Raw genomic sequence first — 19,883 nt, 5'->3', positions numbered from 1 at the left:
AGTTGCTGCTGTGGGCTAACAGTCTGAGGATGTACAGCCAAATGGGAGGAGGGAGGGAAGATGGAGAACCACTTAAATGTGAAGGAACATCAACAAGACCAGAATGATATACCAAGGTAATAAATGCTGTTTATGTGTTGGTTTTTTTTTTAAAAAAAAGCCAAAACAACAAAATGAGCAAAACCCCAAAACACAAGTCAGCCACTGAATCTGGGGTTGTGGTGCAGATGGGGTTGTTGTTATGTGCTGTCAAATCACCTGTGACTCATAGCAACTTTATTTACAACAGCTCTAAAGCCTGCCCTATCCTGAGTCAATTGCACTGGCTCTAATACACCTACCTTCATTGCCCTAGTTACTCTGTCAATCCATCTCATCCAGGGTCTTCCTTTACTGTGCTGTCCGTCTGTCCTTCAAAGCATGATGTCCTTCTCCAAGGACTAGTCCCTCCTGGCCATGTGCCCAAAGTATGTGAGATGGAGCTTCAAAATCCTTGGTTTCACCCTCTCCAAGACAGACCTATTTGTTTTCTTGATATGTTTAAGACTCTTCTCCAGCACATCAAAGATATTGATTCTTCTTCTGCCATCCTAAGTCACTGTACAGCTCTTTGATGCATAGCAAACAATTGTGAAAACCGTGGCCTGGATCAGGAGCACCTTAGTCTCTAGACTGACATTAATGTTCCTCAGCACTCTGGAGAGGTCCCTGACAGCAGATTTTTTCAATGCTATTTGCCTTGATTTCCTGGCTACTGATACCAAGAGTGTTGATTGTGGAGCTGAGCAAGCAGAAATTGTTAGCAACCTCAATCTCTTCTCCATCCATCATGGTGCTGCCAATTAGCCCCGTGCTGAGAATCTTTGTCTTCTTGAAATTGAGCTTCAATCTATACTGAAGACCTTGACTTTCTGCAGCAAGTTTTCAGGTTCTCCTCAGTTTCAGTAAGCAAAGTTGTATCATTTGCATAACGCAGGTTGTTGATGAGTCTTTCTCCAATCATGATGCCACCTTCCTTCTCGTAAAGCCCAGCCTCCTGAATGATCTGTTCTGCATACAGATTGATAAGGAATGGAGACAAGACACATCCCTGACTCACTCCTTTCCTGATTTTGAACAATGCAGTGCTTCCTCACTAACTTTCACAGGAAACCTGACTGTGCTGAGTCCATATTGTGAACACCAGGGGTAGTGTAATTGTGGGCAGGTTTCAGGGATATTTCAAGAGTACGCTTGACACTGATTATTACCTTAGAGGCCCACTGTGAACTTTGTAGGCTAATGCTTACACTAGTCCCTAACGCTAGTGGTGACACTTGTATTTTAATGAATATATGGCAATTTTTTCTTTCCTATTTGAAATACCTAACTAAAAGTCTGAATACCTTTCAAAGGAAAGGCTCATTAAACAAGGATAACAATAGCCCTCTGGAAACTACCAGAATTAATTCATGCTTACAGTTCTTGATCTCTCATTATTTTTTTTAACCTGCATACATTTTCTTTTAATTGTGGTTTGTGTGAAAGTTAATAAATCATATTGGTTTTATCTCCAAGTCCAAAATATTCATGCATATTTTGTTCCATAATATGAATTACAATATGTAATTGGCACATCATCTATTCACTTCACATTATCTTATCTTCACTCATTAGAATAAAGTGTTCATTGTCAAATCCTTAAGCTCCCCCCACTCCCTCTTCCCCTATAACCATATATAGACTGATTCTGTTTGCAAACTTTTCTCTCATTTTCTAAACAGAGATCTTATACAGTATTTACTTTTTTTGTGACTTATTTCACGCTACAATATAATCCTCTAGACCCACATTATATAGTATTTCACAATTTCATTTTTTTTTTAGTTTTTAAAAATAATTTTATTAAGGGTTCTATTTGCTAATAATTTTGAGTATAGAAAAAGCATTAAAATGGAAAATAGTTGACATACTACACAAACATTTTCAAAAATCAATGTAGTAAGCACTTTGTCAAATACTTTGTAGTCTTTTTCAAGTATTACTTTTTTTCAAGTATTACTTTTGAAAGCTATTTTCTGTTATGTTACAGTGTTTATCATAGTTGGTGTTTTTTTTACAGCATATTCTTACCATTTAATTTTTTCCCCATTCATTCTGCCCACCCCTCCCCCCTAATTTTTCTCTTTGAAGAAAAAAAAAATCTTTCACTGTTTATACAATCCCTCCCAGTCCACTGTCCACTTTAATATGCATTTGTTTTTCTGTAATCTTGTCATGAAAATACTACCTAATCCTATATTCCTTTTAAACAGTTCTCTCCCTCATCTGTTTCAATGCAGTATACATCATTTACCCCCTCTTTTTTTAGCCCCCCCCCCCACAGCTTCTCTATCCACTTGTTTGTTGATGGGCACTTGGGTTATTTCCAACTCTTTGTTATTGTGAACAAAGCTGTAATAAACATAGGTGTGCATACGTGTGCTTGGGTGGCAGTTCTGGTTTCTTTAGGGTATATTCTCAGTAGTGGAATTTCTGGGTCAAATACTATTTCTATTTGCTAAAATCTCTCATTCTTAAAAATATTAGGAGAATCTATCTCAAAGAGTTGCTGCTGAAAGCATCATGCTGCAAAGGAGAAGAGAATTTGTCGAACTCCAAGCAGAAGACAACCAAGAGGGAGTAGATACTGCAGGACATCAGCTGCTAAGACAGCACTGAGGAGTTCTGTACAAAAGACATTCCAGTCGTGTGTGTAAGCTGCCAGTGAGATGCTGAGATGTGTCTGCTAGGAGGAATGGCTCTGACATTCCAAGTCACTGTCCTGTAACACACTGGACAATTTTGGGGTGCACTCACTTCCACACTTGCTGCTGCCAGAGTTAGAGGTAGTCACATGAGCATACAAAAGGCAAACCTGTTCATTAAAGCTCACTGCAGGAAGCATGCGCACAACCAGAATCTGTATGTGTCCTAGACAGTCTGTGGCACTGTGGCAAGGAGGGCAAAAGGAAAAGTTACAAAACAAGCAGAAAGGTCCTATCCATGGTAGAAGGGTCTGGATGTTAACAGCCTTTCATTCATAGGAAGATGTTTTGTGGCTTCGAGACTCTGAGGAAGGAGGCATTCTGCAAAGTCTCAAAGACTTCCACCACCAAAAATTAGCATGCAGATCCTTTATCTGGATCCTTGGGAAATACACCACTGCAGGCCTCGTATTTCGGTCCTGCTCGAGTGAGCGAGACTCTCATATTCCCATCCAAGGCAGAAGAGCTCACATCTCTTAACAACAAAACAAAACTCAAAATCCTACGCTGGTTCATTCATTAGGCTGCTTATTCAATCCCCACTCCCCTAAATGCTGCCTTAGGGGGCAGCAGGAGTCTTTGCTTGGAGCAAACACATAGCCAAGAGCGCAAATAGGAAATATAAAAGTTGATTTTTATAACACATTAGAAATAGCCCATCATGTCAGACAAGGGACTTATGTCTAGAATTTATAAAATACTTGAGCACCACAACGAGATAAAGTTAAATAACCCAATTGAAAAATGAGCACAGGATATGAACTGACACTTCACCAAAGAAGACATTCAGATGGCAAACAAACACATGAAGAAATGTTCAAAATTCCTAGCTTTAAGAGAGATGCAAATCAAAACAACTATGAGATATCATCTCACCCCAGTATGAGTAGCAAAATTTAACAGAACAGCAAACATCAAATACTAGCGAGGTTGTGGAGAAACCGGAACCCTTATTCACTGTTGGTGAGAGTATAAAATAGTGCAAGCACTATGGAAGGCTGTATTGCACTTTCTCAAAAAGTTGCAAATAGAAATACCATTTGACCCAGCAATTCCATTACTGGAAACTTACCCTAAAGAAAACAGAACTGCTGCTACCCAAGCAGATATATGTATACCCATGTTTATTGTGGCTTTGTTGGCAATAGCAAAGATCTGGAAACAACTCAAGTGTCCATCAAAAAATGGACAGAGAAGCTCTGGTATATTCACAGAATGGAATACTATGCAGCATTTAAAAACAAGGAACTCATGAAATATTATACAAAATGGATGACCCTGGAGGATATTATGCTGAGTGAAACATCTCAGTCACAAAAGGACAAATATTGCATAGGACCACTGTTGTAAAACAGGACTGACATCGGGGTTGAGGGAAGGCAGAGAAGGAGGGGAGGAATGATGTATATATACTGTGTTGAAACAGGTGAGGGAGAAAACTGTTTAAAAGGGATATGCTAGTGGGTATTACTGTCATTACAGGAGTCCAGAATGAAGGCTGCATAGTGGAGTGGACTTTGGGGGAGGGATTGCCTGACAATGACACTTTTACTTTTCAAGGAGAAAAGTGAATTGGGGGGTAGGGAGTGTGCAGGGAAAAAAAGTGCAACAATGAATGACTGGAAACCCTAAGTCTCTGTAAACTTTGATTAAAAATAATAATAAAAAAAAATAGCCCATCTCCCATTCCCAACCCATTAAGTTTTGTTTTCTGCTAGACATTTTGCTCCTGTGGCTGCAGCTCTCTTGGCGCTTTATTTCTCCATCTGTGCCCAGGCCTCCTTTGCCTTCTTTAGTAAAGGTTGGCCAAGTGAACCTTCATGGCTTCCATGGCTGCTTCAGCCAGCCCACCCCCACCCCAGCACCCCTGTGTCCAAGTCACCTAAAAAGCAGCAAAGCAGAGCTGGAGGCAGGGAACCCATCTGGCATATCTGCTGCCTGGGCACCCTCCCTTTCTTGGTGCAGCAACTTTAAGTCTATTTTATCAGAGATTAGTATTTCCACACATGCTTTTTGGTGGATGTCATTGTCTTGGTATATTTTTTCCTAGGCTTTGATTTTGAATCTGTATTTCTTCTCATAGATGTGTCTCTTGTAAACAACATATTGACGGGCTTTGTTTTTTAATCTATTATGCTACTCATTTCCTCTTGATTGGTGTATTTAGTCCATTCACATTAAAAGTGATTATTGATGGGCTGGGTTTTAACATTTTGTCATGTTTTTCTGTTGTTTTTCTTTTTCTGATTATTATGGTCGGTCCAATTTCTTTTGGTGTCTTGTAGAGTTTGTCTTGTTTTCAAAAATTCCTTAAGTTCCTTCTTTTCTACAAATAACTTAATCCTTTATATTTTATAGATAGCTTTACTGAGTACAGGATCATCAGCTGGCAATTGTTTTCTTTCCACTTTCTGTATATGCCATAATATTGTCTTTTTGCTCACGTGGTTTCTGCTAAGAAATCAAAACTTAATCTAATTGTTTCTCCTTTTCATTTTTATTGTGCTTCATTTAGTATTTTATTCTTGTCTTTTTTTTGGAGAATTTGACTATGATATGTCTTGATATTTTTCTTTTTGAGTCTAGCCTAGTTGATGTTCACTGAGCTTCTTGAATGTGAACTTCTCCATTCTTCATAATACCTGGTAAGTTTTCTTATATAACCTCTTCCACAATTTTCTTAGGACTTTCCCTGTCTCTCTCATATTCTGGAATTCCAGTCATATGTATATTGTGCCTCTTGATGCCATTCCACATGATTCTAATGTTTCTTCATTTTCTTTATGTCATCTCTGATTTTTCTTCTAGTATGTTTCCATTGAGGTTCTTGTCTTCCAGTCCACTTACTCTCTGTTCTATTACTTCTGTTTTAATTTTTGTCCCTCCAGTGTGTTAGACACTTTTGCCATTTCAATCTCAATATTCTGGATTGCATTTCCAGCCACTTCTATTCTTTCTAGTACTATGTTGCCCATACCCTTTTTGTTTTGTATTTTGATTTTTTATGTTCTTGTATCTTTTATCTGTAGTTTCAGTTCTTTCTTCCATCTTTCACAGTTTCTTCCATAGTAGTTCAAGTCTTCATTGATCTATTTCTTCTGGCTCCCTATCTCTGAAGTATTTACTTTCAGAATGGCTTCCATTGTTTCTTCTGTAATTTTCACCTTCTTCAGAAGGTGTTCAAATAACTCCAAATTAATATATTTCTTCTGGTTTTCTGCCTCTAAGGTATTCCCTTTATTTTTGGCTTCTGTTGTTTTCTCCCATCATTTGTATCTTCCTTGGTAAGTATTAGGCTGTTTTATTGTGCCTGTATAAGTTATGGATAGTTCTTATCTTTATGATGTTATTGATTAGTTGTCAGATTAAAATGTTTAATCTATATAGAGTAGGCTTCTCACTCTACTGAAAGTCCTGACTGGGATAGTTTTCCTTTCTTTAAGTCCTTCAGGTTTTCTCTGGTCTGTAATGTAGCCCTTCAAGAATCTTACCTTATTATAGTCCCCTCTCCCAAACTCTATTGTCTTCCTTTGTCAGCTGAGTAGTATAAGACCATGTACTCTGCCTAAGCAATTTTTGTTCAGGGGTCTTTGAAGGAAGCTCTCTCTCTAGGACCTCAGAGTGCCAACTGAGAAAGTGAGACTTTACCTTGCTTGTTGCTCTCTGTCCCAAAGTCTGTTGTCCTTTTATGTCCCTGAAATGGCCCCATGGTGGCAGGTATTCCCAGATGGAGGAGCCTTTCTTCAGGGAAGTTTCAGACCCTTCTCTCTCCAGCACCTTTCCAGCTCTGGAAAGAGTGTCTCACCTGATGATGTCTTCACTTCTGAAATCTAATGTCATCTGCTCCAACTTAAGCAATTTCTGTCTCGAGGGATTTGAGGACAGCTCTCTTTCTAGCACTCAGCACCAGCTTGTTCCCTGTCCCAAACTTTATTGTCCTCTTGTGTCCCTGGGATAGCCCACAATAGTAAGGATCCCCAAACTGAGGGAACTTTCTCTAGGAGAAATTAGACCTTTCTCTCCCCCACGCCTGAAAGTGCTGGTTCTGGGAGAGAGTGTTTCACCTGATGACGTCTTCTCTCCTCCATAGACTGTGTTTTAGAAAATTAATCATCATTGAGCTATGCCTACCTTCACTGTCTTTTCAGGTCCCTGCTTGAACATTTCCATTTCTTTCACCCTTTTCCTCTACCCACCAAATCCTGAAACCCCATAATTTATTCCTGCCCACTTTTAGCTCTCCTGCTCCCTCACCTTCTTCCCTTGGGCTTTCATAAACATTTTACTAGTTATCCTTTTATTTTCACAATAATGGTGCTATACAGTATTTGTCCTGATGACATTGAGTTAGTTTACTCAGCATAAAGCTCTGTAATTTCTCTCAAGTTATATATAGTGTTTTTCAAGATCATTGCTCTTGAGTGCTACGTACTCTTCCATCATGTGAATGTACCACAATTTCTCAATCCATTCATTTGTTGTGGACTTTTGTGCTGTTTTCATGTTCTTGTGACTGTGAATAACACTGCTATGAACATCAGTGTACCAATCTTTGTTTGCATCTCAGTTCTAATTTCCTTGGGATATATTCCTAGCAGTGGAATAGCTGGGTCATATGAAGTTTTTTTTGTTTAACTTTCTGAGGAAATGCCAACTTCCTTCCAGAGGGCTGGACCATTTTATAATCCTACCAAGAGTGTATGAGTGTTCTAATCTCTCTCTACCCTCTCCAACATTTATTGCTTGATGCCCTGTTAAACTTTGCCACTGCTACTGGGATGAAATGGTATCTCATTTAGGTTGTGATTTGCATTTCTCTTATTGCCAGTGATTAGGGGCATTTTTTCCTTGTGCCTGCTGGCCATCTGAATGTGAAAAATCTTTCCATGTGTTCTATACATTTTTGTAATAAGGTTATTAGTCTTTTTCTTGTGGAGACCATTAGTGTTCTGTAAACTTTTGTTCTAAGACCCTTGTCATAGCATTGCCAAATGTTATTTTCAGGAAATTAAAAGGCATATTGCCATGGAAAAGTCTGCTGTTAGGGACCTCTCCAAAGTACTGAAGAGCAATGGTGTCTCTCTGGAGACTAAGGGGAGTCTGATACAGGCTATGGTCTTCGCAATCACTTGTTATACATCAGAGAGTTGGACAATGACCAAGGAGGATAAAAGGAGAATTGATGCCTTTGAGCTGTTGTGCTGGAGAAGAGTATTGAGAATACCATGGACTGCTAGGAAAACAAACAGATTTGCCCTGGAAAGGGTTAAACCGGGCAGCTCCTTGGAGGCAAGGATTCTGAGGCTCTGTCTAATATACTTTGGACATGTTGTAAGGAGAGACCGGTCCTTGGAGAAGGACATCATGCTTGGAAAGGTGGAGGGACAGCGCAGGAGGGAAGGCCCTCTATGAGGTGGATTGATTCAGTGACTGGGGTAATCGGGATGGGCGTGTCAGAGACAGTGTGATTGGCACAGGACAGAGCAGAATTTAGGGCTGTTGTACTAGGGTCACTAAGAGTTGCAAGCGACTCGTTGGCACATAACAACAACAACAACAACAGATTTTCTTTCACTTTATTGGAAAAAGTTCTGATGCACATAAGGATTTAATCTTTAGAAGGTCTCATTTATCAATTTTATCCTCTCTTTGTTGTGCATTTCTGGTTGTATTTGCCAGCCTATTTATATCATCGACTAGGACTTGTAAGTCTGGTCCCATTTTGTGTCTTATGATCTTTATGGTTTGGGGCTTTACTTCTAGGTCTCTGATTCATTTTGAGTTGATTTTTGTATATGGTGTGAGATATGGATCTTGCCTTAGTCTTCAGGTCAAAGTCAAGTTTTGCTAGCACCATTTGTTGAAGAGATTGTCCTTTCCTCATTTGATGGTTTCTTCCTAGCTGAATGCCAGTTGACCGTAAGTAGAGGGGCTAATAGTTGTGCTCTCAATTTTGTTCCATCGATCTGTAATTATACCAATTTCATTCTATTTTGATTAGTACACCTGTGCGGTAGGTTTTTGTCATCTGAGGGTGCTATGCCTCCCATTTAATTTTTGTTTTTCAGAAGTGCTTTGCTTATTTTGGATCTCTTTATTTAGATGTCTTTTTTTCCTTATAGTAGTGTTTTGTACTTTTCTTTGTGAATGTCTTTTGTGTCTCCAGTTAGCTTTATTTTTAAGTTTCTCAATTTGTGGTTGGCTAAGTAAATGTGATTTCATCTTGCTTGGATCAACAATCAACACCCTTGGTATGAGCAGTCAGGAAGTCAGGAGACATATCACATTAGGCGAGTCTTTAGTCAAGGACTGCTCCAAAATACTGAAGAGCAATGTTGTTAGTTTGAACGCTAAGGTGCTTCTGATTCAGGTCATGGTCTTCCCAATTACCTGCTATACATTAGACAATGAATAAAAAAGGCAGAAGAATAATTGATGTTTTGAGTTATGGTGCTAGAGAAGAGTACTGAATATCCCATGGACTGCCAAAAAATCAATAGGATATGTCCTAGAAAGGATGCAGTCAGAGTGTTCCTTGAAGGCAAGGATACTAAGATTTGTCTTTCATACTTTAAACATATAGTTAGGTGAGGCTATTTCTTGGAAAAGAACATTATGCTGCAGAAAGATGGAGGATTAGTGAAGGATTAGAAGACCCCCCTATGAGATGGATCGACACTGTGACTTCAGCAATGGGTTCCAGTGTCTCAGAGATGATGGGGATGGCACAGAATATAGCAGGTTTCAGAATGGCTTTTCATATGAGTTTTCTATGAATTGTATCCAGCTCAGTGACACCTAACAACAACAATAACAATTGTAAAATGGCAAAAACCCCCTAGGCTCCAAGAATCAATGGAATAATAATTGACATACTTCAAGAACAAATACTGCCCTGGACATCCTCATCAGATTGTGCCAATAAATCTAGAAGACTACTACTTGACCAACTGACTGGAAGAGATCCATATTTATTCCCATTCCAAACAACGGTTATCCATCAGAGTGTGGAAATTATTGAACATATGAGATGCAAGCAAAGTCCTGCTGAAGATTATTTTTTTAAATGACTGGAACAGTGCCTTGATAGAGAGTTACCAGAAATACAAGCCAGTTTTAGAAGAGACCATAGCACTCATGTAAAACCATATCACCAATGCCAGATGTGTTTTGGCTGAAAGAAAAGAGTATCAAAAGAATGCCTATCTGTGCTTCATTAACTCTGCAAAAGCATTTGACTGTTTGAATCACAACAAATTGTGGCTAAACTTGAGGAAATGGAAATTCCAGAATACTTGGTTGTGCTTATGCAATACCTATACTTGTACCAAGAGGCAGTCATCAGAACAGAGCAAGTAAACACTACATGGCTCAAAATCAGGAAAGGAGTGAGTCAGGCATGCACCCTGTATCCACACATTTTCAGTTGATATGCAGAATATATCGTTTTAGAGGTTGGTTTTTGTGAGTAGGAATGTGGTATCAGGATTGGAGGAAGACTCATCAACAACTACATTATACAGATGGCACAAACTTGCTTGTCAAAACTCAGGAGGAACTGAAGCATTTTCTGCAGAATGTCAAAGACTGTAGTCTTCAATATGGATTGAAGCTCAACATCAAGAAGACAAAAATTTGCCCCTGGGTGAGTTGGCAGCACCATGATAGATGGAGAAGACTGAGGTTGTAAAAAATTATAGCTTGCTTGGCTCCACAATCAGCACTCTTGGTACCAGAAGTGAGCCAATCAAAAGACGAATTGCATTGGAGAAATCTATTGTCAGGGACCTCTCGAAAGTGCTATAGAACAATGATTTTGATCATTGAGGTGTGCCTGATTAAGGCCATGGTCTTTCCAATTACTTGTTATGCATCAAAGAGCTAGACAATGACTGTTGTTGTTATGTGCCATCGAGTCCCTTGCGACTCATAGCGACCCTATGTACAATAGCCCTAAACCCTGCTCTATCCTGTGCCAATTGCACTGCCTCTGACACACCCATCTCGATTACCCCAGTCACTGAATCAATCCACCTCATAGAGGGTCTTCCCCTCTCATGCTGTCCCTCCATCCTCCCAAGCATGATGTCCCTCTCCAAGGATCTGTCCCTCCTTACAACATGTCTAAAGTATGTCAGACGAAGCCCCAGAATCCTTGCCTCCAAGGAGCATCCTGGTTTAACCCTCTCCAGGATGAATCTATGTGTTTTCCTAGCAGTCCACAGTACATTCAATATTCTTCTCCAGCACCACAGCTCAAAGGCATCAATTCTCCTTCTATCTTTCCTAGTCATTGTCCAACTCTCTGATGCATAACAAGTGATTGAAAAGACCATAGCCTGTATCAGATGCACCTTAGTCTCCAGAGTGACACCATTGCTCTTCAGTACCCTGGAGAGGTCCCAAACGGCAAACTTTCCCATTGCAATACATTTTTTTATTTCCTGCTACTGGTGCCAAGAGTGTTGACCGTGGAGCCAAGCATACTAAAGTTGTTAACAATCTCAATCTCTTCACCATCCATCCTGATGCTGCCAATTGGTCCAGTGGTGAGAATCTTTGTCTTCTTGACATAGAGCCTCAATCCATACTGAAGGCTGCAGTCCTTGATCCTCTGCAGCAAGCACTTCAGGTCCTCCTCAGTTTCAGCAAGACAATGACTAGGGATGATATAATTAGATTTGATGCCTTTGAGGTGTGGTGCTAGAGAAGAGTATTAAACATACCATGGACCACCAAGAGAACAAACATATCTGTCTTTGAGAGGAGAAACCAAGTTACCTCTTTGATGCAAAGGTCTTGAAGCTACTTCTCACATTCTTTGCTCATATTGCCAAGAGAAGCCAGCTCCTTGAAAAGGACATCATGCTTGAAAGGATGGAGGGGCAGTGCAATAGAGGAACACCCTGAATGAGAGGAATTAATATAGTAACTGCAGTAATGAGGGTAGATGTGTTGAAGATGGTGAAACTAGCTCAAGATAGGACAGGATTTAGAGCTATTGTACTTAGGGTGGCTATCAGTTGCAGGGTACTTGATGGCACATAGCAACAACAATTATAAATGATACTGCTTTCGTAGTTTCTGTCTCTATGTTTTCTTTATTACTGTAAAGGAATCCCACTGACTTTTGTATATTGATCTTGTATCCTGCCACTCTACTAAATTGGTCTGCTAAATCTAAGGGGTTTTTGTTGTTGTTGTTGATTCCTTTGGGTTTTCTATGTACATTAGCATATCATCTGCATATAGGGACTGTTTAACATCTTCTTTGCTGATCTGGATGTCTCTTATTTCCTTCTCTTGTCATATTGCCCTACCAAGTACTTCCAATGCAATGTTGAAGAGGAGTGGTAAAAGTGGGCATCCTTGTCTGGAACCACAAGGAGATTGCTTTTAGTCTTTTTCCATTGGGAATGATATTGGCTCTTTGTTTTTCATATACACTTTTCACTATGTTTATGGAATTCCATTCTTTTCAAATTTGTTCAGTGTTTTAAACAGGAAGTGGTGTTGCATTTTGTTGAAGACCTTTTCTTCATCAATTGATACAATCATGTGCTTCTTGTTCTTTGCTTTGCTGGTGTGGTGAATTACATTGATTGTTTTTCTTATGTTGAACCACCTGTTATGAAACTCACTTGGTCATGATAAATTATTTTTTGGATGTACTGTTGGATATTATTGGCCAGGATTTTGTTAACCTTTTTTTTTTTCTTCTACATTCATGAAATATATTGATTTGTAGTTTTCTTTTTGGGTAATATCTTTCACTGGTTTTGGTATTAGGGTTATTCGTGCTTTATAGAATGGGAGTATTCCTTCTTTTGCTATTTGAAATAATTTAAGTAGAATTAGTGATAGATCTTCTCTGAAGGTTTGGCAAAATTAAACTGTGATACCATTAGAGCCAGGACATTTTTGTTGTGGAGTGTTTTTATGATTTGCTTAATTTCTTCTGTGGTGATAGATCTGTTCAAGTGTTCCACATCTGTCTGTGTCAATCTGTGTAAGGCATAAGTTTCAAATAATCTGTTAATTTCTTCTAGGTTTTCACATTTATCAGATTCTGTTGTTGTTGCTATATGCTGTCAAGTTGCCTGCTACTGTGAGCCACCCTATGCACAATAGCTCTGTATTCTGTCCTATCCCTAACCAATCTCACTATCTGTGACACACCTGCCCTTAGTAACCCAGTTAATATGTCAATCCATCTCATCATGGGTCTTCCTCTCCTGCATTGTCCCTCCACCTTTCAAGCATAATATTCTTCTCCAATAGCTTTTAATAATATTCAGATATTATATATTTTATTAATTCTGGTTCTGTTCTGATACCATCTCTTATAATTTCTTAATAGAGTTATTTGTGTCCATGGTTTGTAAATTTTATTGACTTTTTTGGAAAACCAGCTCATGGTCTTGTTGATAGTCTCAATTGTTTTTATGTTTTATCACCAATGTCAGATGGATCTTGGTATAAAGCAAAGATTACCAGAGGAATGTCTCAACATCAAGAAGACAATAATTCTCACCACTGGGTCAATTGCCAGCACTATGATGGATGGAGAAGAGATTGAGGTTAACAATTACAGCTTGCTTGGATCCACAATCAACACTCTTGGCATTAGCAGTCAGGAAGTCAAAAGACAATTTAGATTGGGAAAATCTGCTGTCAGGGACCTCTCCAAAGATTGAAAAGCAACAATGTCAGTCTAGAGACTAAGGTATGCCTAATCAAGGCCATTACAATTACTGGCTATGCATCAGAAAGCTGGACAGTAACTAAAGATTACAGAAAAGATTTGATGCCTTTGAGTTGTGGTGCTGGAGAATAGCCTTGAGCATATTATGGACTGCCAAGAAAACAAATAGTTCTGTCTTGAAGAAGGTGAAACCAAGTTTCTCTTTAGAGGCTAGGATTCTGAAGCTCCATTTCACATGCTTTGGTCAGAAGGGACCATTTGAGAAGGACATCATGCTTTGAAAGGTGGAAGGAAAGAAAGATCCCGGATGAGATGGATTGATACAGTAACTGGAGTATTCGGAGTTGGTGTGTCAGAATCAGTGAAACTCGCTCAGGCCAGGCCAGGCTTCAGAGCCGCTGTACATAGGGTTGCTACGGGTTACATAACAACAACAACAGCAATCTTATTGATTTCAGCTCTTGTCCTTATAATTTCCTTTCGTCTAGAAGCTATGGTGTTATCTTGTCATTCTTTTTCTATTTGATGGAGGTTTTGAGTTAGGTCATTGATTCTGGTTCTTTCTTCCTTCTTAATGTATTTGCCTATTACCATGAACTGCCTCTTGAAGACTACCTTAGCTACATCTCAGAAGTTTTTTAAGTAGTATTTTCATCTTTATTTGTTTTGAGAAACGCTTTGAGTTCATTCTTTATTTTTTGTAAAAATAAAACCAAATAATTTATTTTATCTTTGATTAAACACAAATTAAAAACAAAACCATAATTCTTCCACCTTTTGCAGTTTCTTTGGTAGTTATTTTAGTTTCTCTGCGTTGATATATTTTTTTCTGCTTCCCTGTCTCTGGAATATTCACTTTCTTTATGGCTTCCATTATTTGCACCTTATTCCATTGTGGTTAATATAAGTCCACATCAATATATTCCTTCTACTTTTCTCTCTCTGGGGTATTCTCTTTATATCTGGCTTCCATCTTTTATCTTCCATCATTTCTACTTTCCCCCCATAATTTGTTGTATAACTTCATATAAATATATATCTATTGCTTCCCTGACTGTTGGGTATTCATTGGATTTGCAGTATGCTTTGCTCTTTTTGGAGAAGGCTTATTCATTTTTTCTAACAGTGTTTGAAGCTGCTTGCTACTTTCTTCACATTATGTAAAGTTTTTCTTGGAATAAGTTAGGTTCTTTATATTGTATCTACATAGATTGTTGATAGTTCTTTATCTTTCTGAGTTATTGATTAGTTGTTGCTGTTATGTGCTGTAGAGTCACTTGTAATTCATAGTGATTCTATGTACAATAGCTCTGAAACCTGCTCTATCTTGTGCCAACTTCACTTTTTTAGACACATGTACCCTCATTATCCCAGTCACTGTATCAATCCATCTCATCAGTGGTCTCCCTCTCTTTCTCCTTCCCTCCACCCTTCCAAGCATGATGTCTCTCTCCAAGGACCAGTCCTTCCTTAAAATACGCCTGAAGTATGTCAGATGAAGCCTCAGAATCCTTGCCTCCAAGGAGCAGCCTGGATTCACCCTCTACAGGGTGAACCTGTTTGGTCTCCTGGCAGTCCATGGTATATTCAACACTCTTCTCCAGCACCACAGCTCAAAGGCATCAATTCTTCTTCTATCATCCCTAGTCATTGACCAGCTCTCTGATGAGTAACAAGCAATTGCAAAGACGATGGTCTGGATCAGGTGCACCTTAGTCTCCACACTGAAATTGTTGCTCTTCAGTACTCTGGTGTTGTTAACCAGATGCAGAAAGAAAGTGGGGGCATGATGAAATGAATTCTGAAAAAGAACAAGGCTTAGGCAGAGGTCCTCTCACAGCTTACCACTGTGAAAAGGCCCCTTCTCAGTCTCCCTGTGGTTTTTATTTAGTTTAAGCCAATAATCCTAAAAAGTTCTCTCTCCAGAGACTATATTTTCCTTATATTCAAGTGTTTCCAACATAGCAATGAATAAGATCAGTCTTTAAACTAAGACCAAAGTTCAGACACAGCATCCCCTCTGGTGGGAGGCTAGAAGGAAACTTCTGTTTGCAGAAAGCATACAGTATCTCATCCAGGGAGCTGGGTGGAATTCTCTGTTTGCAGAGGGCACTCAATCCTGCCTAGACTCTGATCTCAGCTGTGGCCCGTCTATCACTATGCCAAGCTATCCACACTATGGAGAGGTCTCTGACAGCCGACTTTCCCAATGCAATTTTTCTCTTGATTTCCTGGCTGCTGGTACCAAGAGTTTTGATGGTGGAGTCAAGTAAACTAAAGCTATTAACAATCCCTTCACCATCAATCATGATGCTACCAATTGTCCCAGTGATGAGAATCTTTGTTTTCTTGATTTTTGTGCTTCAATCTGTATTGAAGACTGTAGTCCTTGACCTTCTGAAACAAGCGCTTCAGGTCCTTCTCAGTTTCAGCAAGCAGGATTGTGTCATCTGCATAATGCAGGTTGTTGATGAATCTTGCTCCAATCCTGATGTTACATTCCTCCTCATAGAGCCCATCCTCCTGGATGATTTGTTCTGCATATAGATTGAAAAGGTAAGGAGACAGAATACATCCCTTGTTGCAGACCGAGGGTCCCAAAGAATAGAATAAACTTATAATTATTAATAATGAGACAAACAGCCAGGAATGAGATAGAGCAGAGAGCATAAAACAGGGGGTCAGCAGTTCTCGACTGAAGACCTCAAGCCAAGCTTCTGTCTTTTTATTCAAAACAGACAGGAAGTTACAAAAAAATGGAATGCAAATGAAGCCAATCTCTTTAAAACCTTGATGCCTCAGGGTGAATTCCAGCCCAAGAAGTAACACTCCATCTGTAGGGGGCCCCTTGCTGTTTCCTGTTTTGCAGGGAACTAACAGCTCACCTTCTAGGATCTGCCAGAAGAGAAATCCTAACTTATATATTTGTAATTTATAATATTTGGTATCAAGTTTGGCTTCCCATGTTTTCCCCCTTTTTGTTTTTATCATAATTATGTTATCATCTAAACTAGCATCTTCTCTTCTTTGATTCATTCTTGCTTGTTTTGGTTTTCTCCATCCTTCATATACAAACAAATAAAACAGATTAAACATAATAAATTCAAAGAAATACTTTGAAAAATCTCCATATGATCAGAAGGATTCAGGTTGAATATTTCTTGAGAGTCTGTTTTAATTGACCCATTGCCACAGTTTTTGTCAGAACCAGTTCTGATTAATCTCCTTTTTTGGTGTGTCCTTTGCCATTCCCTATCACTCCTCCCTGAGAGAGACTTCACCCTGATTCATAAGGAAAATGGGGCGGCGGACTCTCTTAGCTACTTCCTGCTGAAAAGGGACGCTGTAGGTTTCAGAGTGAAGATTTTCTCTCACTCTTCTGAAGGGCCCTTTGGCAACAGGAAACACACATACTTTTGAGGAGATTAATTTTGGAATTTAGATGCATTGTTATCAATTGCGCTCTGGGATACATGTTCATATCCTTGAAGATGCATCATGGAACTGCTGCAGTCTAGAAGGCACAATTTTAACTCACAAGTTAAAAGTACATGAGTCAACAATGAAAAGCAATAATATTCCAATTAGAGATTCCAACAATGACACAAATCAAGTTGCAGAGAGAAGATAATCCTTAAAGTCTTACTGGCTGGCACTTTGTCTATTATAGTGATAGGGCTAGTAACCACAAGATGTAGAAGTACAAATATGTCATTTATTGTTCTTAAGTCCTGGACCAAATTCCACTTACTATTGGATTGTTTTACAGCTAGGAAGGCCACATGTAAGGCATAGGTGAAGTAAGGACTGCTTATGAGGTTTTCTGTCAATTCCAACAACTGAGGAATAGTGAGAAGAGTTGGGACCTCAAAAGGCTTACCAGCAAAATTAATGCTCACCCATGGCTCTTCTAGGAGGCTTTGAATCATTGAAGCGTCCTCCTTTGTTTCCAGCCATGCAGACCTGATGTGGGCTGTCTTTGGCCAAGTGTCTTTCAGATCCACACTTAAAGCAAGTGAGTGGGAGCTTCTTCTCTACTCCCTTGCCTATCTGTGGCTCTTGTCTGTGACACTGTTGACAGAGGTGGCCCTGCTTTCCACAGTAGAAGCAATTCCGACCTCCTTTAATACCTTTGGGTGGCACTGTTTATGAGTAAGACTTCCTTTTCCTGACACAGGCCCTAAACTGGAAGCAATAGCTGCCCCAATAATTTTGGCCATTCTCTGGTCTTTTCTCTTCCCTCTAGATCCCAGTTGTTAAAAGAGGGAAAAATTTAAACAAATAATTCTGAATAATATAATATTTTTAAGTTTAAGGATAGTAACATTATCAATATGATTGTACAATAATTTCCAATCCAAAGAGATACATATTCCAATGCAGTTCTTGTTTTTCGTAAATTATTTTGGGAAGAATACTGTAAATGTGGATACAGTTCCACTATTCCTCCTCCATGCCATGAGACAGTATTATTAGCATGAGCAGTTATAAACCAATTGCCTTCCTTACTCTAACTTAAATTTTTGATGTTTCAATGCTGACGAGCGGAACTAACAAGGCTCCAATCAATGATGCTTCCATAGGAAGTATTAATTAAAACTCGTCTTTGCTCTATTTAACACTGTCTCCAATGTATCCATTCTCTAAGAAAGATAAAGGAAGCAACTTACAGGGATATCAGGATAATCTGAAGTTGTTACTAATATCTCCATGAAAACTATATCCTTGATACATCTACTAGAGAGATATATTACTACACAAAACTTTATCAAGCCAATGAACAACTTTTAACAAGAGAGTAATACAATACAATATGCCCAATAGCTGGTATTATCTGCCACTCTGCAGCTTCATCCTTGTCGAAGTGTGGCCTCTTTTGACTCATCTCGGGGTTTCACGTTTCTGGAGGGCACCCACAGCAGTTCTGATCCTGTAGAGATATAAGCACATCCTCCCCCCCACCTACTAACAAATCCCGTTTTCCATTCATTAGTTAGAGGTTCTTTATAATATATAGGCTCGATTCTTTAGAGGATTTTAATACCTAATGTCTTTCAGCTGGAGTTTCTCCTTTTTCATTAGCATTTAAAAAATTTAAAGTAAATAAGGCTTTTTGTAAGAGAGTTCAAGGAGATGATATTCGTCCCATTGTATCTCCCCCCTTCTGTTTTTTCAACATAGTTTGTAAAGTTAAATTAGCCCTTTCTATTATAGCTTGTCCTTGGGGGTTATGTGAAATACCAGTAATATGATTAATATTCTAATTTTTAAGAAACTCTTGTGTTTTCTTAGAATTATGAGCAAGAGCATTATCAGTTTTAATACTTGATGGAAGGCCCATCACATTAAAAGTTTCAATTAAATGTTGGATGACATACTCTGATTTTTTTCTCTTGGTAAAGCAGTAGCCCATTGAAAACCTGAATTTTTTACTCTCCCTTCTTTCTTTCTGACAGTCTCTTTTCAAATGTCCTAGTTTCCACAATTGTAACATTAAGTTTGGAACAAATTTAAAGTTCTTTTTTAAACAGCTTTGTTTCTTAGCACTTAAGAAAGTCTAACCTTTTGGATTTTACAGGTAGTCAGAGGGTATAACTTTTCTCTTTATACCTACTCTGAGAACTAAGTTGCATTTTCTCTTTTATCTGCTTCTAAACTTCTGGTTCATCTATCTATGCAGCTGTGAAAGACTGGTTATATCTTTACTGTTGGCATTTCGGACTACCAAAAATAAAGAAAAACTAGCCATCTTTCAATGCAGTCTATTTTTTAAAAGTTTATACTAACTCAGATATTTTTATCCATGTTAAATTTTTTTCAGCTGCAGCTTTTAAATTTATCAATCTTTATAACTTATTCTTTGCTTACTTCATCTTACGAATCAAGATTTTTCTCCTAAGTTAGTTTCATTCTCTTCCTTTTCATATTTCACTGAAATTATCAAATTGTATGAGCTCAAAGTACTATTATTAAATTAAACCTAATAAGACAACAAACAACAACAAACTTAAAACAATCAACACAGTTACTATTCTTATTAAAGTCCATACAGGCTAAAATTCAATAGAAATTTGTTCTTTATGTGCTATTCGTAAATCTCTGGTAACATTATACCAAGTTTTAAAATTTGACCACGCTCTACCCACTGGCTTTAACCCATAATGTCACTATACATACTGAAACAACTGCAAAAATTACTTTTCTCTTACTTTTACCCCTGAGCTCTTAAGTAATTCTTTACAAGAGAAATATATTGAGCTTCAGAGGATGGGGTGTCCCCCATAACTCTTTCTTATCAATTCTACCTCTGAATTTTTAATACGTTTTCAGAGGGTGGGGTATATTCCCCATGAAATCTTTTTCTTCCCTTAAATTTGCCCTTTAAGGGGTGA

General features: G+C 38.6%; 1 pseudogene; it reads left to right on the top strand.

Annotated features, from left to right (window-relative positions):
* Window positions 1-60: 60 nt before the first annotated feature.
* LOC102852104 overlaps window positions 61-19,883 on the top strand; it is a 70,447-nt pseudogene continuing 50,624 nt past the window's right edge.

The sequence above is a fragment of the Elephantulus edwardii genome, unplaced genomic scaffold (genome assembly GCF_000299155.1).
Source record: "Elephantulus edwardii isolate Elephantulus edwardi_28Jun2011 unplaced genomic scaffold, EleEdw1.0 scaffold00548, whole genome shotgun sequence".
In the NCBI taxonomy this organism is placed as follows: Eukaryota; Metazoa; Chordata; class Mammalia; order Macroscelidea; family Macroscelididae; genus Elephantulus; species Elephantulus edwardii.
The sequence above is the reverse complement of the archived record's forward strand: the minus strand, read 5'-3'. Positions and strand labels throughout refer to the sequence as shown.